This window comes from Ranitomeya imitator, chromosome 3, assembly GCF_032444005.1.
Source record: "Ranitomeya imitator isolate aRanImi1 chromosome 3, aRanImi1.pri, whole genome shotgun sequence".
Classification (NCBI taxonomy): Eukaryota; Metazoa; Chordata; class Amphibia; order Anura; family Dendrobatidae; genus Ranitomeya; species Ranitomeya imitator.
This window is the reverse complement of record NC_091284.1, coordinates 561,382,975-561,409,869: the sequence shown is the minus strand read 5'-3', so window position 1 is coordinate 561,409,869 and position 26,895 is coordinate 561,382,975.

The window sequence follows — 26,895 nt, the reverse complement described above, 5'->3', positions numbered from 1 at the left end:
ACTGCCAGTCCAATTAAAATTTCACCAACAGAGCAGGGGGCACAGTACACCTACACAATCTTATAAAAATGTCACCCACAGAGCATGGGGCGGAATACCCCCACAGAAGCAACTTACAAATTTCACCCACAGAGCATGTGGCAGAGTACCGCTACATTTGCAGCTTACAAATTTCACAAGCAGAGCATTGGGCACAGTACCCCTACAGAATCTTATAAAAATTTCACCCACAGAGAATGAGGCAGAGAACTACTACATAAGCATCTTACAAATTTTACCCAAAGAGCATGTTTTCACATTTATCTCACAGAAGCTGATAAATTACACCCAATAAACATGTTTCCACATTTCCCTGAGAAAGCTGATATAAAATTTCACCCACAGATCATCTTTCCACATTTCCCCCACAGCAGATAATAACAAATTTAACCCACAAAGCATGTTTGAACATTTATCCCACAGAAGCTGATAGCAAATTTCACCCGCAAAGCATGTTTTCACATTTCCCTGAGAAAGCTGAATAAAAATTTCACATCTAGACAATGGGGTACAGTACCCCCACAACTCCAAAATGTCTACTACAGCAGCATATGTTACAAATGACGCCGATGAAAAGCTGTTAGTATGATATTGGATCGACCTGGCAGTACACAGCAAGGCTTGCTACCGGCAGTACAGTTAAAAATTTCTCCCTTAGAGCATGAAGCAGAGTATTCCTATAGAGGCAGCTTACAATTTTCATCCACAGAACCAATTTTATCTTCAGTAACATAGAATTGCTGCAGATAAAAAGCTAGTAGTTTGATTTTGGATACAGCTGGCAGTCCGCCGTGCGATTTGATACTGCCAGTCCCAGCTTCTTTGCCTTGGGATGTCTCCCCAATGCTGTTGCCTTAGGGTCCTGAAGAATTTCCCTTGAAAAAATTAGTGTTCAATACAGGCAACTACGCCTGAATACTTTATCTAGAAATAATGGAGTTGTACTCTGTTTCTATTTTCCTGCTTATTTGAACTGGTGCCATGATTTAGAGGGGATGCAGTAGAACACAAAGTGAAGGAACTGGTGGCACTCTCGGCCATCTAATCTCAAACCGCCCACAGGCGTGTTGCAGAGTACAAACGGGTAACCGAGAATCAGGTGTTGCATTGTGACTGTATGTGATGAGGGAAATTGGCCCTGCATCATCCCTAGGGCTGAGACCCTAACAATCTCTGCTCCCAAAGGTATTTCTGATAGGAGGTTTGGGCCAAGTGCAATACTGTTCTCCTGTTATAGCCTAAGGGTACCGTCACACTATAACATTTCGATCGCTACGACGGTACGATTCGTGACGTTCCAGCGATATCGTTACGATATCGCTGTGTCTGACACGCAGCAGCGATCAGGGATCCTGCTGAGAATCGTACGTCGTAGCAGATCGTATGGAACTTTCTTTCATCGCTGGATCTCCCGCTGTCATCGCTAGATCGGTGTGTGTGACACCGATCTAGCGATGCGATCCAGCGATGCGTTCGCTTGTAACCAGGGTAAACATCGGGTAACTAAGCGCAGGACCGCGCTTAGTTACCCGATGTTTACCCTGGTTACAAGCGTTAAACTAAAAAAAAACAAACAGCACATACTTACATTCTGGTGTCCGTCAGGTCCCTTGCCGTCTGCTTCCCGCACTGTGACTGGGGGCTGAAAAGTGAAAGCAGAGCACAGCGGCTGTGCTTTCACTTTCACTTTACGGCCGGCAGTCACTGAGTGCGGGAAGCAGACTGCAAGGGACCTGACGGACACCAGAATGTAAGTATGTGCTGTTTTTTTTTTTTAGTTTAACGCTTGTAACCAGGGTAAACATCGGGTAACTAAGCGCGGTCCTGCGCTTAGTTACTAGATGTTTACCCTGGTTATATAGGGACCTCGGCATCGTTGGTCGCTGGAGAGCTGTCTGTGTGACAGCTCCCCAGCGACCACACTACGATTTACCTACGATCACGGCCAGGTCATATCGCTGGTCGTGATCGTAGGTAAATCGTATAGTGTGACGGTACCTTTAGATGTACCCTCCCCCTCCCCCAGGAGGCCTGGGATAGAAATTCTAATGTATAAACACTTAAGACAAAGAGGGCTAACAAAAAGCAACTAACATACAAAACACCCATAGGTAGAGAGGTATATAGGGAAGGGTAGCAATATACAAACCAAATGGGAATTAGACAATAAGGAAAGCATACACCCGAAAACAGCATACAAAAATCTCCATCAACAAAATTGATCTTCAACTCGGCACAGCAACTCCAGGGAAACAGGAAATAAACTTTCACTGGCGAGGAAGAGAATGTCTGTCCAGATTTTATAGAGAGCGGAAATGACCAGTTCAGGAGTAGCTGTGAGATGGAGCTGCATGTTTCCATCCAGCATAGAAAGGGTTGTTAACCCCATCTGCACCAAAGGAAACAAAATCCATTTAATATGGGATACGAAACACACAGACTAAATGGAAGACCTTCAATTCACACTACATAATGATTTTGTAACCCCAGATCTCCCAGGAGGACATGACACACTCGTGACTGTACCCCTTTCCACGAGGGGCCATCAGACCCTCGGAGCAAGAGCTTATCCGGAAGGGCAAAGTGAAATGACCGTATCAACCTACCAGCTTTAACCTCAGATACTGACACCCACATCATCTCCTCAGGACCATACCCTTTCCAATGAAACAGGTACTGTACAGAGCGGCGAACCAAACAGGAATCAATGGTTTTCTCTACTTGAAATTCTAAACTGTCATCAATAATATAATCGGCAGCAGTGGTAAATGTGACAGTACCACAGGTGCAACAAATTTTTTGAACAAATATCTGTGGAAAACATTATGGAACTTGAGAGTCGGAGGGAGCATGAGACGAAAAGCTACAGGGTTGATTGCAGTGATCACCTTATCAGGACCAATACATTTAGGACCTATTTTCCAATAAGGAATTTTCAGTTTAATATTTTTGTGAACAGCCATACTAAATAATTCACCATTATGTCTGGACCTGACAATCGTTTCAAATCAGCCATACATTTGTATTTATCCCCCACGATTATTTAAATTATTCTGAACCCCTTCCCATACAGATGAGAGCAAGGAAGAAAATTGTTCTTCTCCAGGAACCCCCAAAGACTCATCTTTACTGAAGCTACAGAACTGTGGATGGAAGCCATATGTGCCAAAAAATAGTTATTTACCAGTGAACTCACTATGAAGATTATTTAAAGCAAACTCAGCCAGTGGTAAAAAAAAGATCACGAATCCTCCTGGTTATCTGGCACAAAACATCTGAGGTATGTCTCAAAACTTTGGTTTAGGTGTTGACAAACTTTGGTTTTGGTGTCCAGTCTGACCATTTGTTTGAGGTTGAAATGCCAAGAGAAAGGATAGAGGCATCCCTAAATGGGAATAAAACACCATTCAAAATGTATGGACATGTATGGTTTGATTTCTTTGCCCGTCTGGATTGGTTGGGTCGTTATCGACATCTGGTGAGAATTTCATGTTAATAGCACCTTAAGATGTATACAGTATTTACTAAGAAAATTGATGAGGTGTTCAATACTTATTTCACCCGCTGTATATGTATACGCATACATATGTGTATACATATATACAGTGATGAGCAAAAGGGTAATAATGTTTTACAGTTTTGACTTTCAGGCTCCACATCACAACATCCTCTACAGCTTAAATGTGAGACTTATCATTTTATAGACAATCATCTGGGATATTTCATACATAAATTTGACTTGAAACTATTTAGCATATGATTAGTTATGCAGATTCTTGTCATGTCACTGCATTGTTACTGTTTTGTTCCTTGTGGTAGAAAAGTCTTTTCCTTCCAGAATGTTAAAAATTTCTACCTGTTCTCACATTCCCTAATAGCTCAGTGTGTTACTAGGATGATTCCCAAGCGAAAAGCCAATGGTTCGAATTGAAGAGCAGCCATGAAGAAAATTTTCCAAGAAAAGAGACTCCATCATCCAGCTAATTGATAGCAGTCTGCATAACTAATCATATGCTAAATAGTTGCAAGCCAAATTTATGTATGAAATAGCCAAGATTATTATCTAGAAAATTATGGTAGTCTCCCGTTTGATGTAGTAGTGGATGGTGAGATATGGGGCCTGAAAGTCAAAAACTCCAAAGCATTGTTACCCTTTTGCTCGTCAATGTATATATATATTGTTTAAGTTCTGCTCAATTAGCTGCTCCCCAAAGTAGATACAGGAACACGTTTGGTTAAAGTCTCTGAGTGGTTTATTGCGTTATAAATCGATAAACCCAAAATGGTAACAAAAAACAGCTTTTCTGGATCAAATCAAAGTAAAAAGTTCATATAAAGGCCTACCCAGCATGGCGTCCGCCTTCTGGGACAGCACATATGGCAGCTCTCGCAGGAGCTTCTCACAACACAGAGAACCCGTTCAGATGGAGACGTTTATTCTCAATGAGGTAGGTCAAGCGTAGGACCTCGTATAAGAGAGATGCCGTAAAGTGGCTACGAGGTACACATAAATATGGCCATTTTTATGCGCTAAAAGCTCTCATTTTTCATATTTCTAGTGCAGTAATGCAGTTCAAATTTTGTGTTTTCAAGTTTGCATGTTTTGGCGCTGCAGTGTGCTGCCCTTTTTACTTAACTATATACGAGTTGGCGACTCTGGGTTCAGCACCTGTTCACACTCAGTCTATGTTTGGATGTGCAGGTCAGGTTTTTGAAATGTATTCTCTAGCCTTCTGATCGTGCACTCCCGCCTCCTAGCCACAGGTGTTTTAATTATAGTAGGTCTAATACCCCTCCACAGAGAGTGAGAATTTGAGTCCAAGAAGAGGTTTCACATGTACCCGTTCAGATGGAGACGTTTATTCTCAATGAGGTAGGTCAAGCGTAGGACCTCGTATAAGAGAGATGCCGTAAAGTGGCTACGAGGTACACATAAATATGGCCATTTTTATGCGCTAAAAGCTCTCATTTTTCATATTTCTAGTGCAGTAATGCAGTTCAAATTTCGTGTTTTCAAGTTTGCATGTTTTGGCACTGCAGTGTGCTGCCCTTTTTACTTAACTATATACGAGTTGGCGACTCTGGGTTCAGCACCTGTTCACACTCAGTCTATGTTTGGATGTGCAGGTCAGGTTTTTGAAATGTATTCTCTAGCCTTCTGATCGTGCACTCCCGCCTCCTAGCCACAGGTGTTTTAATTATAGTAGGTCTAATACCCCTCCACAGAGAGTGAGAATTTGAGTCCAAGAAGAGGTTTCACATGTACCCGTTCAGATGGAGACGTTTATTCTCAATGAGGTAGGTCAAGCGTAGGACCTCGTATAAGAGAGATGCCGTAAAGTGGCTACGAGGTACACATAAATATGGCCATTTTTATGCGCTAAAAGCTCTCATTTTTCATATTTCTAGTGCAGTAATGCAGTTCAAATTTCGTGTTTTCAAGTTTGCATGTTTTGGCGCTGCAGTGTGCTGCCCTTTTTACTTAACTATATACGAGTTGGCGACTCTGGGTTCAGCACCTGTTCACACTCAGTCTATGTTTGGATGTGCAGGTCAGGTTTTTGAAATGTATTCTCTAGCCTTCTGATCGTGCACTCCCGCCTCCTAGCCACAGGTGTTTTAATTATAGTAGGTCTAATACCCCTCCACAGAGAGTGAGAATTTGAGTCCAAGAAGAGGTTTCACATGTACCCGTTCAGATGGAGACGTTTATTCTCAATGAGGTAGGTCAAGCGTAGGACCTCGTATAAGAGAGATGCCGTAAAGTGGCTACGAGGTACACATAAATATGGCCATTTTTATGCGCTAAAAGCTCTCATTTTTCATATTTCTAGTGCAGTAATGCAGTTCAAATTTTGTGTTTTCAAGTTTGCATGTTTTGGCGCTGCAGTGTGCTGCCCTTTTTACTTAACTATATACGAGTTGGCGACTCTGGGTTCAGCACCTGTTCACACTCAGTCTATGTTTGGATGTGCAGGTCAGGTTTTTGAAATGTATTCTCTAGCCTTCTGATCGTGCACTCCCGCCTCCTAGCCACAGGTGTTTTAATTATAGTAGGTCTAATACCCCTCCACAGAGAGTGAGAATTTGAGTCCAAGAAGAGGTTTCACATGTACCCGTTCAGATGGAGACGTTTATTCTCAATGAGGTAGGTCAAGCGTAGGACCTCGTATAAGAGAGATGCCGTAAAGTGGCTACGAGGTACACATAAATATGGCCATTTTTATGCGCTAAAAGCTCTCATTTTTCATATTTCTAGTGCAGTAATGCAGTTCAAATTTCGTGTTTTCAAGTTTGCATGTTTTGGCGCTGCAGTGTGCTGCCCTTTTTACTTAACTATATACGAGTTGGCGACTCTGGGTTCAGCACCTGTTCACACTCAGTCTATGTTTGGATGTGCAGGTCAGGTTTTTGAAATGTATTCTCTAGCCTTCTGATCGTGCACTCCCGCCTCCTAGCCACAGGTGTTTTAATTATAGTAGGTCTAATACCCCTCCACAGAGAGTGAGAATTTGAGTCCAAGAAGAGGTTTCACATGTACCCGTTCAGATGGAGACGTTTATTCTCAATGAGGTAGGTCAAGCGTAGGACCTCGTATAAGAGAGATGCCGTAAAGTGGCTACGAGGTACACATAAATATGGCCATTTTTATGCGCTAAAAGCTCTCATTTTTCATATTTCTAGTGCAGTAATGCAGTTCAAATTTCGTGTTTTCAAGTTTGCATGTTTTGGCGCTGCAGTGTGCTGCCCTTTTTACTTAACTATATACGAGTTGGCGACTCTGGGTTCAGCACCTGTTCACACTCAGTCTATGTTTGGATGTGCAGGTCAGGTTTTTGAAATGTATTCTCTAGCCTTCTGATCGTGCACTCCCGCCTCCTAGCCACAGGTGTTTTAATTATAGTAGGTCTAATACCCCTCCACAGAGAGTGAGAATTTGAGTCCAAGAAGAGGTTTCACATGTACCCGTTCAGATGGAGACGTTTATTCTCAATGAGGTAGGTCAAGCGTAGGACCTCGTATAAGAGAGATGCCGTAAAGTGGCTACGAGGTACACATAAATATGGCCATTTTTATGCGCTAAAAGCTCTCATTTTTCATATTTCTAGTGCAGTAATGCAGTTCAAATTTCGTGTTTTCAAGTTTGCATGTTTTGGCGCTGCAGTGTGCTGCCCTTTTTACTTAACTATATACGAGTTGGCGACTCTGGGTTCAGCACCTGTTCACACTCAGTCTATGTTTGGATGTGCAGGTCAGGTTTTTGAAATGTATTCTCTAGCCTTCTGATCGTGCACTCCCGCCTCCTAGCCACAGGTGTTTTAATTATAGTAGGTCTAATACCCCTCCACAGAGAGTGAGAATTTGAGTCCAAGAAGAGGTTTCACATGTACCCGTTCAGATGGAGACGTTTATTCTCAATGAGGTAGGTCAAGCGTAGGACCTCGTATAAGAGAGATGCCGTAAAGTGGCTACGAGGTACACATAAATATGGCCATTTTTATGCGCTAAAAGCTCTCATTTTTCATATTTCTAGTGCAGTAATGCAGTTCAAATTTCGTGTTTTCAAGTTTGCATGTTTTGGCGCTGCAGTGTGCTGCCCTTTTTACTTAACTATATACGAGTTGGCGACTCTGGGTTCAGCACCTGTTCACACTCAGTCTATGTTTGGATGTGCAGGTCAGGTTTTTGAAATGTATTCTCTAGCCTTCTGATCGTGCACTCCCGCCTCCTAGCCACAGGTGTTTTAATTATAGTAGGTCTAATACCCCTCCACAGAGAGTGAGAATTTGAGTCCAAGAAGAGGTTTCACATGTACCCGTTCAGATGGAGACGTTTATTCTCAATGAGGTAGGTCAAGCGTAGGACCTCGTATAAGAGAGATGCCGTAAAGTGGCTACGAGGTACACATAAATATGGCCATTTTTATGCGCTAAAAGCTCTCATTTTTCATATTTCTAGTGCAGTAATGCAGTTCAAATTTCGTGTTTTCAAGTTTGCATGTTTTGGCGCTGCAGTGTGCTGCCCTTTTTACTTAACTATATACGAGTTGGCGACTCTGGGTTCAGCACCTGTTCACACTCAGTCTATGTTTGGATGTGCAGGTCAGGTTTTTGAAATGTATTCTCTAGCCTTCTGATCGTGCACTCCCGCCTCCTAGCCACAGGTGTTTTAATTATAGTAGGTCTAATACCCCTCCACAGAGAGTGAGAATTTGAGTCCAAGAAGAGGTTTCACATGTACCCGTTCAGATGGAGACGTTTATTCTCAATGAGGTAGGTCAAGCGTAGGACCTCGTATAAGAGAGATGCCGTAAAGTGGCTACGAGGTACACATAAATATGGCCATTTTTATGCGCTAAAAGCTCTCATTTTTCATATTTCTAGTGCAGTAATGCAGTTCAAATTTCGTGTTTTCAAGTTTGCATGTTTTGGCGCTGCAGTGTGCTGCCCTTTTTACTTAACTATATACGAGTTGGCGACTCTGGGTTCAGCACCTGTTCACACTCAGTCTATGTTTGGATGTGCAGGTCAGGTTTTTGAAATGTATTCTCTAGCCTTCTGATCGTGCACTCCCGCCTCCTAGCCACAGGTGTTTTAATTATAGTAGGTCTAATACCCCTCCACAGAGAGTGAGAATTTGAGTCCAAGAAGAGGTTTCACATGTACCCGTTCAGATGGAGACGTTTATTCTCAATGAGGTAGGTCAAGCGTAGGACCTCGTATAAGAGAGATGCCGTAAAGTGGCTACGAGGTACACATAAATATGGCCATTTTTATGCGCTAAAAGCTCTCATTTTTCATATTTCTAGTGCAGTAATGCAGTTCAAATTTCGTGTTTTCAAGTTTGCATGTTTTGGCGCTGCAGTGTGCTGCCCTTTTTACTTAACTATATACGAGTTGGCGACTCTGGGTTCAGCACCTGTTCACACTCAGTCTATGTTTGGATGTGCAGGTCAGGTTTTTGAAATGTATTCTCTAGCCTTCTGATCGTGCACTCCCGCCTCCTAGCCACAGGTGTTTTAATTATAGTAGGTCTAATACCCCTCCACAGAGAGTGAGAATTTGAGTCCAAGAAGAGGTTTCACATGTACCCGTTCAGATGGAGACGTTTATTCTCAATGAGGTAGGTCAAGCGTAGGACCTCGTATAAGAGAGATGCCGTAAAGTGGCTACGAGGTACACATAAATATGGCCATTTTTATGCGCTAAAAGCTCTCATTTTTCATATTTCTAGTGCAGTAATGCAGTTCAAATTTCGTGTTTTCAAGTTTGCATGTTTTGGCGCTGCAGTGTGCTGCCCTTTTTACTTAACTATATACGAGTTGGCGACTCTGGGTTCAGCACCTGTTCACACTCAGTCTATGTTTGGATGTGCAGGTCAGGTTTTTGAAATGTATTCTCTAGCCTTCTGATCGTGCACTCCCGCCTCCTAGCCACAGGTGTTTTAATTATAGTAGGTCTAATACCCCTCCACAGAGAGTGAGAATTTGAGTCCAAGAAGAGGTTTCACATGTACCCGTTCAGATGGAGACGTTTATTCTCAATGAGGTAGGTCAAGCGTAGGACCTCGTATAAGAGAGATGCCGTAAAGTGGCTACGAGGTACACATAAATATGGCCATTTTTATGCGCTAAAAGCTCTCATTTTTCATATTTCTAGTGCAGTAATGCAGTTCAAATTTCGTGTTTTCAAGTTTGCATGTTTTGGCGCTGCAGTGTGCTGCCCTTTTTACTTAACTATATACGAGTTGGCGACTCTGGGTTCAGCACCTGTTCACACTCAGTCTATGTTTGGATGTGCAGGTCAGGTTTTTGAAATGTATTCTCTAGCCTTCTGATCGTGCACTCCCGCCTCCTAGCCACAGGTGTTTTAATTATAGTAGGTCTAATACCCCTCCACAGAGAGTGAGAATTTGAGTCCAAGAAGAGGTTTCACATGTACCCGTTCAGATGGAGACGTTTATTCTCAATGAGGTAGGTCAAGCGTAGGACCTCGTATAAGAGAGATGCCGTAAAGTGGCTACGAGGTACACATAAATATGGCCATTTTTATGCGCTAAAAGCTCTCATTTTTCATATTTCTAGTGCAGTAATGCAGTTCAAATTTCGTGTTTTCAAGTTTGCATGTTTTGGCGCTGCAGTGTGCTGCCCTTTTTACTTAACTATATACGAGTTGGCGACTCTGGGTTCAGCACCTGTTCACACTCAGTCTATGTTTGGATGTGCAGGTCAGGTTTTTGAAATGTATTCTCTAGCCTTCTGATCGTGCACTCCCGCCTCCTAGCCACAGGTGTTTTAATTATAGTAGGTCTAATACCCCTCCACAGAGAGTGAGAATTTGAGTCCAAGAAGAGGTTTCACATGTACCCGTTCAGATGGAGACGTTTATTCTCAATGAGGTAGGTCAAGCGTAGGACCTCGTATAAGAGAGATGCCGTAAAGTGGCTACGAGGTACACATAAATATGGCCATTTTTATGCGCTAAAAGCTCTCATTTTTCATATTTCTAGTGCAGTAATGCAGTTCAAATTTCGTGTTTTCAAGTTTGCATGTTTTGGCGCTGCAGTGTGCTGCCCTTTTTACTTAACTATATACGAGTTGGCGACTCTGGGTTCAGCACCTGTTCACACTCAGTCTATGTTTGGATGTGCAGGTCAGGTTTTTGAAATGTATTCTCTAGCCTTCTGATTGTGCACTCCCGCCTCCTAGCCACAGGTGTTTTAATTATAGTAGGTCTAATACCCCTCCATAGAGAGTGAGAATTTGAGTCCAAGAAGAGGTTTCACATGTACCTGTTCAGATGGAGACGTTTATTCTCAATGAGGTAGGTCAAGCGTAGGACCTCGTATAAGAGAGATGCCGTAAAGTGGCTACGAGGTACACATAAATATGGCCATTTTTATGCGCTAAAAGCTCTCATTTTTCATATTTCTAGTGCAGTAATGCAGTTCAAATTTCGTGTTTTCAAGTTTGCATGTTTTGGCGCTGCAGTGTGCTGCCCTTTTTACTTAACTATATACGAGTTGGCGACTCTGGGTTCAGCACCTGTTCACACTCAGTCTATGTTTGGATGTGCAGGTCAGGTTTTTGAAATGTATTCTCTAGCCTTCTGATCGTGCACTCCCGCCTCCTAGCCACAGGTGTTTTAATTATAGTAGGTCTAATACCCCTCCACAGAGAGTGAGAATTTGAGTCCAAGAAGAGGTTTCACATGTACCCGTTCAGATGGAGACGTTTATTCTCAATGAGGTAGGTCAAGCGTAGGACCTCGTATAAGAGAGATGCCGTAAAGTGGCTACGAGGTACACATAAATATGGCCATTTTTATGCGCTAAAAGCTCTCATTTTTCATATTTCTAGTGCAGTAATGCAGTTCAAATTTCGTGTTTTCAAGTTTGCATGTTTTGGCGCTGCAGTGTGCTGCCCTTTTTACTTAACTATATACGAGTTGGCGACTCTGGGTTCAGCACCTGTTCACACTCAGTCTATGTTTGGATGTGCAGGTCAGGTTTTTGAAACACAGAGAAAAAAACTCGCTGGATATTTAACTCCTTCCAGCCACACCCTGGAGGTGGAGATATGGTGTGTAGAAGTCCCGCCCATCTCTGACCTACCCACCATGACAGTCAGACCCATATAGCGACTTGATTGCTCTCAGCACATATCATGCTGGAGGAAAAAAAAAGTATGTCTTTCACGCAGGAGAGCAACCTTTGCGACACATCTCTCCCCAGGTCCCCAGTGCCAGTGACACTGTTATAATATACATATCAAAAGATTGATCTTCAATTCCAAACCGAAACAGATGTGTACAGGTGCTTACTGAGAGTAGACATCTCCTTATATAACTAACAAAGTAGCACCCTTTAGCGCTATAGCATGCAAACATGAAATATATAAAATTTGAACTCCATTACTGCTCTACAAAATAGGGTAGGAAAAACTGAAAAAACTTAGAGCATAAATTGGCCATTTCATGTGTACCTGGCACCCGTGATAAGGCAATACTCGCTGATTGATAGCCTACAATTATTTGGGAAGATAGGATCCTGCTATGTAGTTAAATACTATATACTGTAAATACATTATAGAAGCAACTACTTCATATGTAAAGTACAGCTCTCAGTATTAATAATGAGCTTCAGTATAGCTTCTGACTTCAGTATCTATGCAACAGAAAAGCAGCTTGTGTCCTTATTTTACAATAACTCAGATTCTTCCTTGTACACAGCAGTTAATCCTCCTTAATACTCGTGTTATTATTATAATGGATTGAAGCACATTGTACTTTCTTCTCTTATGTTATGAACAAGCATGCTTTTATTATAATGGATATAACCAGATATTCAACTACAAGAAAATCATTTAGGCTACTGGGAAAAAGCATATCGTAGGTGACATGGTCGGCTTTTTTCCAATTTCGCTAGAAAAATCAATTGAAATAATACATTAGCGCAATGGAGATTTTCTATTAACCTAAGAAGATTGTATTTAATCTTTCTTTAACCCTTTCCCGACCCATGACGCCACGTAGGCGTCATGAAAGTCGGTGCCAATCCGACCCATGACGCCTATGTGGTGTCATGGAAAGATCGCGTCCCTGCAGATCCGGTGAAAGGGTTAACTCCCATTTCACCCGATCTGCAGGGACAGGGGGAGTGGTAGTTTAGCCCAGGGGGGGTGGCTTCACCCCCCCCGTGGCTACGATCGCTCTGATTGGCTGTTGAAAGTGAAACTGCCAATCAGAGCGATTTGTAATATTTCACCTATTATAACGGGTGAAATATTACAATCCAGCCATGGCCGATGCTGCAATATCATCGGCCATGGCTGGAAATACTAATGTGCCCCCACCCCACCCCACCGATCGCCCCCCCAGCCCCCCGATCTGGCCGGTACACTGCTCCGGCTCCCCTCCATCCAGTGCTCCGCTCCCCCCCGTGCTCTTGTCCGCTCCCCCGGTGCTCCAATCACCCCCCCGTGCTCCAATCACCCCCCCTGCATTCCGATCCACCCCCCCCGTGCTCCGTTCCACCCCCGTGCTCCGTTCCAGCCCCCCCGTGCTCCGTTCCACGCCTGCCGCGCTCCGATTCCCCCCCCCGTGCTCCGATCCCCCCCCCCCGTGGTCCCCCCCCACCCCATCATACTTACCGATCCTGCCGGGGTCCCGTCTGTCTTCTCCCTGGGCGCCGCCATCTTCCAAAATGGCGGGCGCATGCGCAGTGCGCCCGCCGAATCTGCCGGCCGGCAGATTCGTTCCAAAGTGCATTTTGATCACTGAGATAGATTATATCTCAGTGATCAAAATAAAAAAATAATAAATGACCCCCCCCCTTTGTCACCCCCATAGGTAGGGACAATAAAAAAATAAAGAAATTTTTTTTTCCACTAATGTTAGAATAGGGTTAGGGGTAGGGTTAGGGTTAGGGGTAGGGTTAGGGGTAGGGCTAGGGTTAGGGCTAGGGTTAGGGCTAGGGTTAGGGGTAGGGTTAGGGCTAGGGTTAGGGCTAGGGGTAGGGGTAGGGGTAGGGTTAGGGGTAGGGTTAGGGCTAGGGTTAGGGTTTCGGTATGTGCACACGTATTCTGGTCCTCTGCGGATTTTTCCGCTGCGGATTTGATAAATCCGCAGTGCTAAACCGCTGCGGATTTATGGCGGATTTACCGCGTTTTTTTTCTGCGCATTTCACTGCGGTTTTACAATTGGGATTTTCTATTTGAGCAGTTGTAAAACCGCTGCGGAATCCGCACAAAGAAGTGACATGCTGCGGAATGTAAACCGCTGCGTTTCCGTGCAGTTTTTCCGCAGCATGTGTACAGCGATTTTTGTTTCCCATAGGTTTACATTGAACTGTAAACTCATGGGAAACTGCTGCGGATCTGCAGCGTTTTCCGCAGTGTGCACATACCTTTAGAATTAGGCCATGTGCACACGGTGCGGATTTGGCTGCGGATTCGCAGCAGTGTTCCATCAGGTTTACAGTACCATGTAAACATATGAAAAACCAAATCCGCTGTGCCCATGGTGCAGAAAATACCGCGCGGAAACGCTGCGTTGTATTTTCCGCAGCATGTCAATTCTTTGTGCGGATTCCGCGGCGTTTTACACCTGTTCCTCAATAGGAATCCGCAGGTGAAATCCGCACAAAAAACACTGGAAATCTGCGAAAAATCCGCAGGTAAAACGCAGTGCCTTTTACCCGCGGATTTTTCAAAAATGGTGCGGAAATATCTCACACGAATCCGCAACGTGGGCACATAGCCTTAGGGTTAGGGTTGGAATTAGGGTTGTGGTTAGGGTTGTGATTAGGGTTATGGCTACAGTTGGGATTAGGGTTAGGGGTGTGGGGTGTGTTGGGGTTAGTGTTGGAGGTAGAATTGAGGGGTTACCACTGTTTAGGCACATCAGGGGTCTCCAAACGCAACATGGCGCCACCATTGATTCCAGCCAATCTCGTATTCAAAAAGTCAAATGGTGCTCCCTCACTTCCGAGCCCTGACGTGTGCCCAAACAGTGGTTTACCCCCACATATGGGGTATCAGTGTACTCAGGATAAACTGCGCAACAATTACTGGGGTCCAATTTCTCCTGTTACCCTTGTGAATCTAAAAAAATGCTTGCTAAAACATCATTTTTGAGGAAAGAAAAATGATTTTTTATTTTCACGGCTCTGCGTTGTAAACGTCTGTGAAGCACTTGGGGGTTCAAAGTGCTCACCACATATCTAGATAAGTTCCTTGGGGGGTCTAGTTTCTAAAATGTGGTCACTTGTGGGGGGGTTTCTACTGTTTAGGCACACCAGGGGCTCTGCAAACGCAATGTGACGCCCGCAGACCATTCCATCAAAGTCTGCATTTCAAAAGTCACTACTTCCCTTCTGAGCCCCGACGTGTGCCCAAACAGTGGTTTACCCCCACACATGGGGTATCAGCATACTCAGGAGAAACTGGACAACAACTATTGGGGTCCAATTTCTCCTGTTACCCTTGGGAAAATAAAAAATTCTGGGCTAAATAATTATTTTTGAGGAAAGAAAACGTATTTATTATTTTCACGGCTCTGCATTATAAACTTCTATGAAGCACTTGGGGGTTCAAAGTGCTCACCACACATCTAGATAAGTTCCTTTTGGGGTCTAGTTTCCAAAATGGGGTCACTTGTGGGGGGTTTTTACTGTTAAGCCACATCAGGGGCTCTGCAAACGCAACGTGACGCCCACAGAGCATTCCATCAAAGTCTGCATTTCAAAACGTCACTACTTCACTTCCGAGCCTCGGCATGTGCCCAAACAGTGGTTTACCCCCACATATGGGGTATCAGCGTACTCAGGAGAAACTGGACAACAACGTATGGGGTCCAATTTCTGCTGTAACCCTTGGGAAAATAAAAAATTCTGGGCTAAATAATTATTTTTGAGGTAAGAAAACGTATTTATTATTTTCACGGCTCTGCATTATAAACTTCTATGAAGCACTTGGGGGTTCAAAGTGCTCACCACACATCTAGATAAGTTCCTTTGGGGGTCTAGTTTCCAAAATGGGGTCACTTGTGGGGGGTTTCTACTGTTAAGCCACATCAGGGGCTCTGCAAACACAACGTGACGCCCACAGAGCATTCCATCAAAGTCTGCATTTCAAAACATCACTACTTCACTTCCAAGCCCCGGCATGTGCCCAAACAGTGATTTACCCCCACATATGGGGTATCAGCGTACTCAGGAGAAACTGGACAACAACTTTTGGGGTCAAATTTCTCCTGTTACCCTTGGGAAAATAAAAAATTGCAGGCTAAAAGATCATTTTTGAGAAAATAATTTTTTTATTTTATTTTCATGGCTCTGCGTTATAAACTTCTGTGAAGCACTTGGGGGTTCAAAGTCCTCACCACACATCTAGATTAGTTCCTTTGGGGGTCTAGTTTCCAAAATGGGGTCATCTCTGGGGGATCTCCAATGTTTAGGCACACAGGGGCTCTCCAAACGTGACATGGTGTCCGCTAATGATTGGAGCTAATTTTCCATTTAAAAAGCCAAATGGCGTGCCATCCCTTCGAAGCCCTGCCGTGCGCCCAAACAGTGGTTTACCCCCACATATGGGGTATCAGCGTACTCAAGACAAACTGGACAACAATATTTGGGGTCCAATTTCTCCTATTATCCTTGGCAAAATAGGAAATTCCAGGCTAAAAAATCATTTTTGAGGAAAGAAAAATTATTTTTTATTTTCATGGCTCTGCGTAATAATTTTCTGTGAAGCACCTGGGGGTTTAAAGTGCTCAATATGCAACTAGATAAGTTCCTTGGGGGGTCTAGTTTCCAAAATGGGGTCACTTGTGGGGGAGCTCCAATGTTTAGGCACACAGGGGCTCTCCAAACGCGACATGGTGTCCGCTAACAATTGGAGCTAATTTTCCATTCAAAAAGTCAAAGGCGCGCCTTCCCTTCCGAGCCCTGCCGAGTGCCCAAACAGTGGTTTACCCCCACATATGAGGTATCGGCGTACTCGGGAGAAATTGCCCAACAAATTTTATGATCCATTTTATCCTGTTGCCCATGTGAAAATGAAAAAATTGAGGCTAAAAGAATTTTTTTGTGAAAAAAAAGTACTTTTTCATTTTTACGGATCAATTTGTGAAGCACCTGGGGGTTCAAAGTGCTCACTATGCATCTAGATAAGTTCCTTGGGGCGTCTAGTTTCCAAAATGGGGTCACTTGTGGGGGAGCTCCAATTTTTAGGCACACGGGTGCTCTCCAAACGTGACATGGTGTCCGCTAAAGAGTGGAGCCAATTTTTGATTCAAAAAGTCAAATGGCGCTCCTTCCCTTCCAAGCCCTGCCGTGCGCCCAAACAGTGGTTTACCCGCACATATGAGGTATCAGCGTACTCAGGACAAATTGGACAACAACTTTCGTGGTTCAGTTTCTCCTTTTACCATTGGGAAAATAAAAAAATTGTTGCTAAAAGATAATTTTTGTGACTAAAGTTAAATGTTAATTTTTTCCTTCCATGTTGCTTCTGCTGCTGTGAAGCACCTGAAGGGTTAATAAACTTCTTGAATGTGGTTTTGAGTACCTTGAGGGGTGCAGTTTTTAGAATGGTGTCACTTTTGGGTATTTTCAGCCATATAGACCCCTCAAACTGACTTCAAATGTGAGGTGGTCCCTAAAAAAAATGGTTTTGTAAATTTCGTTGTAAAAATGAGAAATCGCTGGTCAAATTTTAACCCTTATAACTTCCTAACAAAAAAAAATATTGTTTCCAAAATTGTGCTGATGTAAAGTAAACATGTGGGAAATGTTATTTATTAACTATTTTGTGTCACATAACTCTCTGGTTTAACAGAATAAAAATTCAAAATGTGAAAATTGCGAAATTTTCAAAATTTTCGCCAAATTTCCGTTTTTATCACAAATAAACGCAGAATTTATTGACCTAAATTTACCACTAACATGAAGCCCAATATGTCACGAAAAAACAATCTCAGAACCGCTAGGATCCGTTGAAGCGTTCCTGAGTTATTACCTCATAAAGGGACACTGGTCAGAATTGCAAAAAACGGCAAGGTCTTTAAGGTCAAAATAGGCTGGGTCATGAAGGGGTTAAACAGGTTTGTAACAATAGCAGTTTATGTTCTAGATCACTGAATTAGTCCAAAAGACAAATAATGCCCCCACTACTACATCATCCAGACATCATTCTTAGAATAGCACCTCTTATTAAAGGTGCCCAAACTTTAACTGTGCAATACGGGCATTTACCAGTGACTGAGCCAGAATATGAGGGTATGTACAGTACAGACCAAAAGCTTGGACACACCTTCTCATTTAAAGATTTTTCTGTATTTTCATGACTATAACAATTGTACATGACGGCATGAAAAGTATGAATTAACACATGTGGAATTATATACTTAACAAAAAAGTGTGAAATAACTGAAAACAAGTCTTATATTCTAGGTTCCTCAAAGTAGCCACCTTTTGCTTTGATGACTGCTTTGCATACTCTTGGCATTCTCTTGATGAGCTTCAAGAGCTCAAACTTTTGGTCTGTACTGTATGTGCTATACATACTCCCGGCCAGGGCTTGTCTAGTGAGCACAGCCTTGCTCCATACATTTGTATGGAGCGAAGTCGTGACTACTGGAAGGGCTCTGCCCAGGAGTACAGTACAGACCAAAGGTTTGGACACACCTTCTCATTTAAAGATTTTTCTGTATTTTCATGACTGTGAAAGTTGTAAATTCATACTGAAGGCATGAAAACTATGAATTAACACATGTGGAATTATATACTTAACAAAGTGTGAAACAACTGAAAATATATCTTATATTCTAGGTTCTTCAAAGTAGCCACCTTTTGCTTTGATGACTGCTTTACACACTCTTGGCATTCTCTTGATGAGCTTCAAGAGGTAGTCACCAGAAATGGACTTCCAACAATCTTGAAGGAGTTCCCAGAGATGCTTAGCACTTGTTGGCCCTTTTGCCTTCACTCTGCGGTCCAGCTCACCCCAAACCATCTCGATTGGGTTCAGGTCTGGTGACTGTGGAGGCCAGGTCATCTGGCGTAGCACCCCATCACTCTCCTTCTTGGTCAAATAGCCCTTACACAGCCTGGAGATGTGTTTGGGGTCATTGTCCTGTTGAAAAATAAATGATGGTCCAACTAAACGCAAACCGGATGGAATAACATGCCGTTGCAAGATGCTTTGGTAGCCATGCTGGTTCAGTATGCCTTCAATTTTGAATAAATCCCCAACAGTGTCACTCGCAAAGCACCCTCACACCCTCACACCTCCTCCTCCATGCTTCACGGTGGGAACCAGGCATGTAGAGTCCATCCGTTCACCTGCGTCGCACAAAGACACGGTGGTTGGAACCAAAGATATCAAATTTGGACTCATCAGACCAAAGCACAGATTTCCACTGGTCTAATGTCCATTCCTTGTGTTCTTTAGCACAAACAAGTCTGTTCTGCTTGTTGCCTGTCCTTAGCAGTGGTTTCCTAGCAGCTATTTTACCATGAAGGCCTGCTGCACAATGTCTCCTCTTAACAATTGTTATAGAGATGTGTCTGCTGCTAGAAGTCTGTGTGGCATTGACCTGGTCTCTAATCTGAGCTGCTGTTAACCTGTGATTTCTGAGGCTGGTGACTCAGATAAACTTATCCTCAGAAGCAGAGGTGACTCTTGGTCTTCCTTTCCTGGGGCGGTCCTCATATGAGCCAGTTTCTTTGTAGCGCTTGATGGTTTTTCAACTGCAATTTGGGACACTTTCAAATTTTTCTTAATTTTTCGGACTGACTGACCTTTATTTCTTAAAGTAATGATGGCCACTTGTTTTTCTTTACTTAGCTGTTTTTTTCTTGCCCTAAGGGCCCCTTTCCACTAGTGTGAGAAAAAAACGGTCCGATTTACGGACCGAAAAAACTGATGTAACGTCTGCGAGTGCCATGCGAGTGCCATGCGAGTGTCATGCGAGTGTCATGCGATTTTTTAATCGCATCATCCGTTTTTACATCCGTATGCAATCCGTTTTAAACGGACCTAAAATGCCCAAGCAATCAGAAATCATGTGTGCTATCCCTATATAAAGGCATTTAGCAACATGTGTGATTGCTTGTTGAGTTTTTTGTGGTGTGTCTTTTCTAATAAACCCCAAGCAAGCATGTCTGCCAGAAATCTTAGTCTGGACCCTACTGAGGAGCTCCTCTTTAACTGGATGTTATCCCGGGAATATGGAGTGGGATATCCCCTTGTTGGTGCTCCGAGTAGGCGGCGTAGATTTTGGGTGCATCCTCTCCTCACCCAGCGTCCTAGAAAAGGTCATTTTTCCCGCCTATATCAACATATGCGGATGCATCGGGATAAATTTTATGCCTACACAAGGATGTCACTTGAGGCCTTTGACTTTCTTCTTGCACAGCTTCGTCCAGCCATCACTTTTCAAAATACCCGTTTTCGTCACTGCATTTCTGCTGAAGAACGTCTCATGTTAACGTTAAGGTATATTTTTTTTGTAAAATCACATACTGGCATCAAAGAATATGGTTGCTATTTAACCCATCAAATTGTCACTTTATAATAGGTCGATATGCTCTAAAACACATAAATGTTACCCCATTCCAAAGCCACCACCCCTCAAGGCGTAGCTATGCTACACACAAAAAAACATTTAATGTATCTCATGCTAACATCTAACAAAGTGTTCCAATTTTTAGGAAGTCAGCAAGGGTAACATGATAAATGTTACACAAAAATTTTTTAAATTGGTCCAGAGTACGCCAATAACCCATATGTGTGGTTAATCCACTGTTTGGTCGTACCCCTACCCCTAAACCTAACCCTACCCCTACCTATACTTATGTTTTCGTGGTAGGGTTAGGGTTATAGGTAGGGGTAAAGTTTAGTTTTGTATGTGGCTTAAATTTTGGAGTTTGCTTAGGCGTGGAACTCTATTTTATTTCAACATGGTGTGATATACATCAATTTTATTTTATTTATTTTTTTTTTGTCCTTTCCATTTCTAGGTTTTTGTCAACGGGACAATCCTATGCTTCCCTCCATCTCGAGTTTCTTCTAGGCATACCAACAATATCAAATATAGTGAAGCACACATGCTCACAAATATGGATTGCCCTAAAGACCAAAGTGATGCCTGAGCCCACAACCGAAGATTGGGAACGTATTGCTAATGGCATCTACAACACGTGCCACTTTCCTAATTGTCTAGGTGCCCTAGATGGGAAGTACATCCGTGTCAAGAAGCCGCCGAACTCTGGGTCCCTATACTACAATTATAAGGGTTATTTTTCAGTTGTCTTGTTGGCCTTAGTTGACAGCAACTACAACTTTATAATTGTAGATATAGGGTCCTATGGACGAACTGGAGATTCTCGAATCTTCAGTTCTTCCATTATGGGTCGGTGGCTGAAGGACAATGATTTGGGTGTGCCACCCCCAAGGAGTCTTCCTTCTTCTGGGGGTCCACCAATGCCATATGTTGTAGTTGGTGATGAGGCATTTCAGCTAACACGGAATGTGATGAGGCCTTATCCGCGACGGTGTATGGACAGACGTGGGCGCATTTTTAACTATAGATTAACTCGTGCCCGTCGTCTGGTGGAGTGTGCATTTGGCATCTTGTCAGCTAAATGGCGGGTCTTGCACAGTGCCTTCGAGTTAAGCCCAAACAATGTGGACCTAGTAGTAAAGGCATGCGTCATACTACACAACTTTACCCGTCAACATGATGTCTCTGTGTGTCAGGATGGCGTTTTAGGATCAACAAGCAATCGTCAACACATTGCACAGGCTTTGCCCATACACACACAGCTGTCAGGCCTCAGAGTCAGAAATTATTTTGCAAATTATTTTGATTCGCTGGAGGGAGCAATACCCTGCCAAGAAAATGTAGTAATATGATTGTTTCCTATTCTGGTTTCTTCATTATGATTGTGCTAAAAAATTAAATTTTTTTTGCAATATTTCACACAAAAATGTTTGGATTGGTCAAAATTTTGGGAACCTTAAAAAAAAAAAAAAAAAAAAAAGTCAACAAACATAAAAACACAAATCAGCCTTCATTTCTAACTAAATGAAAAGGTGGCATACTTGTCAAAGCTTTGCAAATTTAACAAATAAGAAACATTCCAAGTCAAAAAAAGAATGATTGGCTGTTGAGGGCCAGGTGGTTGTTTTGGATGTTTGTCTTCAAGACTGATGTTGATTGGTTGTAGGCAAAGGAACATTGTGTAAATGGGTGGGTGAATGATGTTAGGTAATGTCTTTGTGACTGTGGCTAGACCCATCATGTGTTATGTTAAAGCAACCATTAGCTTTTTCCTAATGTCACAATACTCTGGTTTTGTGTGTTCAAAATGGCCCTTGGCGTTGTTGGCATTGCTGCCAACATTTAACATGGCCATAAGCATTCAAAAAACCAGTTAGTTGCCCATGGTGGTACCTCTCACTCCAGAAATGGGACGGAGCAGATGATGGAGGCATTTCTTGGTAGCTAGGAGTAATCATCAATGTGTGTTGCTGAGAATGTGGAGCGTGATACATTTTCAAACACCACCCGATTCCCAGCCTTCATCAATGCTCCAATCATGGCTCCTCCATCATCGACTCTGGGACCCTCCATTCCACGCAGCCAACACCCTTAAGTAAGTATATTGCCAATGGCTTCAAACAAACTACAACATTTTGATTAGGCCAAATTTTTGACAAAGTTATAATTTTTGCATTCTGGTTGTCAGTTGACCGTCAAATTAACTTTTGAAAGTTCTATATTGTGTATAATGTAAGAAATATAGATTGTCGCATATTAAATTCTAACATAATGGTTTGGCGTATTATCTCCAAGCAAATGGGTGGTCCACTTCCAAGGATCCTGCCAGCTTTAAGGTTGGGCAACAAGTCCTTACAAGATAGTGTCTGAGGAGTATTTTCTTTAAAAATGGTCAATGTATGTGGGTTGACTTATTCTTGTGTCGCCTTATACTCGAGTATATACTGTAATGATTTTTTGGCATTACAATGGCTACATTTTAAGTTTTCCAGAAAAAACACAGATCTTGTTTGTCAAACAATATTTGCTTTTATTTAGCAAATTAAACATAAATAACAAGGCTTCCTTTGGCCTAATTTTTCAATTTGCAAACGTTGTAAAAAAAACAATCAAAACTGTTCAAAACATTACAAATCAATAAAAGACTGATGGGATGTTGTTGGTGAAGATGGAGAAATGTTACTGCTGCGGTTTTCGCGGCCAGGGCTTTGCTGATATGTTTGATTTTGAGTAATTGCTGCTGGTGGGTTGGTCTGGGTTCGTATTGGTTGGTGATGACTGGTTACATAATCAACTTGGCCCTGAGAATAGAAAGCAGCCTCTTGTGTTTGTGGATGGTGAAATATATTGCTGTGTTGGGGAATATTTGGATGGTGGTGTGGGCCCCGAGGAACCCAGCCTTCACCCTGGCCAACTACATTAGCTGACCTATTTTGTGGCCCATATTGGCCTTGATGACCATAATGTCTTGGGTATGGTGGCCATGCTTGCAGAGTATTTGTGGGTGGAATATTGGTGATGGTGGGGTTGGAATAGCCAATAAAAGGAGGCGGTTGGCCTATGTTGCCATGCTCCTGGCCAAATTGACCTTCCACACTCATGTGACGATGCCATGATTGTGTAGAAATGTCAGAGGAAGATGGACGCCCAGAGTCATTAGTTGGCCTACTGATAGGTGATTGTTGTGACTCACCAGTTGCATGGCCGTGAGCAGCGGCAGAACTGGATGCATTGGGGCATTCAGACAGTTGGTGTTGTCTTTCAATTATTTGAAAGATCTCACGTGGATTTTGTGGTGGTGTTGCAGCATGTATGAGGTGCATTATACATGTTTTTGTATTTAGTCTTAAATCCATTGGGATTCGGCGAAGATGTTGGGCCAAGCTGCGACAAAATGCCTCCTCGCCATCATCACTAATGGTGCGACCAATATAATCCATTACACGTCTATCAATCTCCCTCCTTGACCCTAGATTGTGTGCTTCTCTCCTTCGGCGCATTCGCTGTGGTATTGATGCCTGGGGGGAGCTATATAGAGGCAATGTTGGACTGCTGCTCCTGGCCTGCTCTTCCTGCTGTGCAGCATCCTCTGTATGGTTTGGTGGGTCTGGACCTTCCTCCGCTGATGCTCCTGGGACGACATCTTCACATGGCCGTCGTTCTTCATGTTGTGATGTCCCTGCCTCTGCCTCCGAGCCTGTGTCTGTTTCTCGAATGTTAGAATCGGTTCTAAATATAAAGAAGTTTTTAGATTAATATATTTTGCTAAGCCAAATTTGAATTTCGGTCATTAAATTATCGATGGCCCATACAAACAAGTTGCATATATACTCGTGTATAAGCCAAGAGTATATTCAAATTGGATGAGCCACAAAACCTCATCCTCGGATTAGACACCAGAAAATTTGCAACAATGCTGGCAGGGGAAGGGCAACGCCCTAGCAGCATATGGAGATGACTTTCACAATTCATCATACTCAACCTCCGTCGAGGCATCACCGTTTTCACAACGCCACCATCTCTCCACTCCTGGGCTTAGCCGTCACGTGGTCCCGCTTATTAAGGTACTAAATATGTATACATCTCCACTCCCATAGGCGTGGAGTGCTTAATTATAACCTTAATGACGGGTAACACGTGACCGCATGGGAGAGCAGACAATGCCAGACAATGTCGATGCAGGGACGTAGAGGCAACAACAGAGGGTGAGTATGATGGGAAGGGGGGTAATGTCAGCCAGGCCTAAAAACATGTTAAGGGTGGGTAGCTGAGCAAGGAGGGCCCAGAAGAGCCATGCATACAACATGGTGAGACTCACATACCAGGACACGACAAGGGGAGCCACACATCAGGACAGAACGTTGTTAGGCACGCATAGCAGGACAGGGATGATGTTGCAAACGCATACCGGGCTTAGACTCAAGAGTATAGGGTACTTACGGTCTTAGGTCAATGATGCGTGATAAAAAGTTTAATTGCCTCATATACAGATATGGCCTTTTTTTGATAGCCCCAGAACCACTTTGCTGACGTAGTTGGCGCTCTCTCCGGTATTGATCCCGGCAGCTCCTCCACCTCCGGGTTACATCATTCACTGCAAAAGATAAAGCCAGCAAAAATAGTTACACATGCAATAATTCGTACTGTGAATGCCATAATCACAAATATAGATATATTTATATATATATATATATATATAAACACAATTGTGTAAGGGTACGTTCTGTCTGTCTGGCAGTATGCAAAATCCCATTGGTTGTGTGTCAATGAAAACAAAATTGATGATTGTTTTTGGCCAAACGACCATGAACAATCAGCAACGCGCAGAGGCCGGAAGACAAATGGGCGATGCTTACTGCACAGCAGTCAGTGTACCTTCCATACTCCCCTACAGTCACAGCTCAAACAGGGTTAATTGCCTTGTTAAAGGACCGCGTTATGCCACGCTGTAACGCACTACATTAACGCTGCTATTAACCCTGTGTGACAAACTTTTTCATATTCATGCTGCCTATGCAGCATCAATATTTGAAAAAAAAAAAAAAAAAATAAGAACAAACAGAAATAAGAATTATATATTCACACTACAACGGCTTCAACAATGGTGGCGAGGCTAGGGACCATGCATTGCAAGATCGCTAGATGATGATGTAGTGGTCTTGCTCTCGCACATCAGCATCTGTCAAGACGGCAGTGCACTCTTCAGCCCGCCGCGTCGCAACGTCCATCGCTAAACGCCTGCCTTGAATAGGCAGGATGCCGGAGGGTGAGTAGATAATGAGTTTTTCGTAAAATTATTGCTTGCAATGGAATATACTGGCCACATTTAAACAAAAAAAACGTGGCTGGCCTTTATAATACGTGTCTGGCCTATCTAATACTATATACTACGTCGGTAATTTGCATATTCCAGGTGCCTTCTGGGAAAGCGAAGAGTCTCCCTAAGCTAGAAGATCGTTGGGTACAGCCGGGACCAGCTGCTTGGAAAGAATCACCAAACCAGGGATTCAAGCTTGAGGAGGCTAATTTGCATATTCCAGGTGCCTTCTGGGAAAGCGAAGAGTCTCCCTAAGCTAGAAGATCGTTGGGTACAGCCGGGACCAGCTGCTTGGAAAGAATCACCAAACCAGGGATTCAAGCTTGAGGAGGCTAATTTGCATATTCCAGGTGCCTTCTGGGAAAGCGAAGAGTCTCACTAAGCTAGAAGATCGTTGGGTACAGCCGGGACCAGCTGCTTGGAAAGAATCACCAAACCAGGGATTCAAGCTTGAGGAGGCTAATTTGCATATTCCAGGTGCCTTCTGGGAAAGCGAAGAGTCTCCCTAAGCTAGATCATCGTTGGGTACAGCCGGGACCAGCTGCTTGGAAAGAATCACCAAACCAGGGATTCAAGCTTGAGGAGGCTAATTTGCATATTCCAGGTGCCTTCTGGGAAAGCGAAGAGTCTCCCTAAGCTAGAAGATCGTTGGGTACAGCCGGGACCAGCTGCTTGGAAAGAATCACCAAACCAGGGATTCAAGCTTGAGGAGGCTAATTTGCATATTCCAGGTGCCTTCTGGGAAAGCGAAGAGTCTCCCTAAGCTAGAAGATCGTTGGGTACAGCCGGGACCAGCTGCTTGGAAAGAATCACCAAACCAGGGATTCAAGCTTGAGGAGGCTAATTTGCATATTCCAGGTGCCTTCTGGGAAAGCGAAGAGTCTCCCTAAGCTAGAAGATCGTTGGGTACAGCCGGGACCAGCTGCTTGGAAAGAATCACCAAACCAGGGATTCAAGCTTGAGGAGGCTAATTTGCATATTCCAGGTGCCTTCTGGGAAAGGGAAGAGTCTCCCTAAGCTAGAAGATCGTTGGGTACAGCCGGGACCAGCTGCTTGGAAAGAATCACCAAACCAGGGATTCAAGCTTGAGGAGGCTAATTTGCATATTCCAGGTGCCTTCTGGGAAAGCGAAGAGTCTCCCTAAGCTAGAAGATCGTTGGGTACAGCCGGGACCAGCTGCTTGGAAAGAATCACCAAACCAGGGATTCAAGCTTGAGGAGGCTAATTTGCATATTCCAGGTGCCTTCTGGGAAAGCGAAGAGTCTCCCTAAGCTAGAAGATCGTTGGGTACAGCCGGGACCAGCTGCTTGGAAAGAATCACCAAACCAGGGATTCAAGCTTGAGGAGGCTAATTTGCATATTCCAGGTGCCTTCTGGGAAAGCGAAGAGTCTCCCTAAGCTAGAAGATCGTTGGGTACAGCCGGGACCAGCTGCTTGGAAAGAATCACCAAACCAGGGATTCAAGCTTGAGGA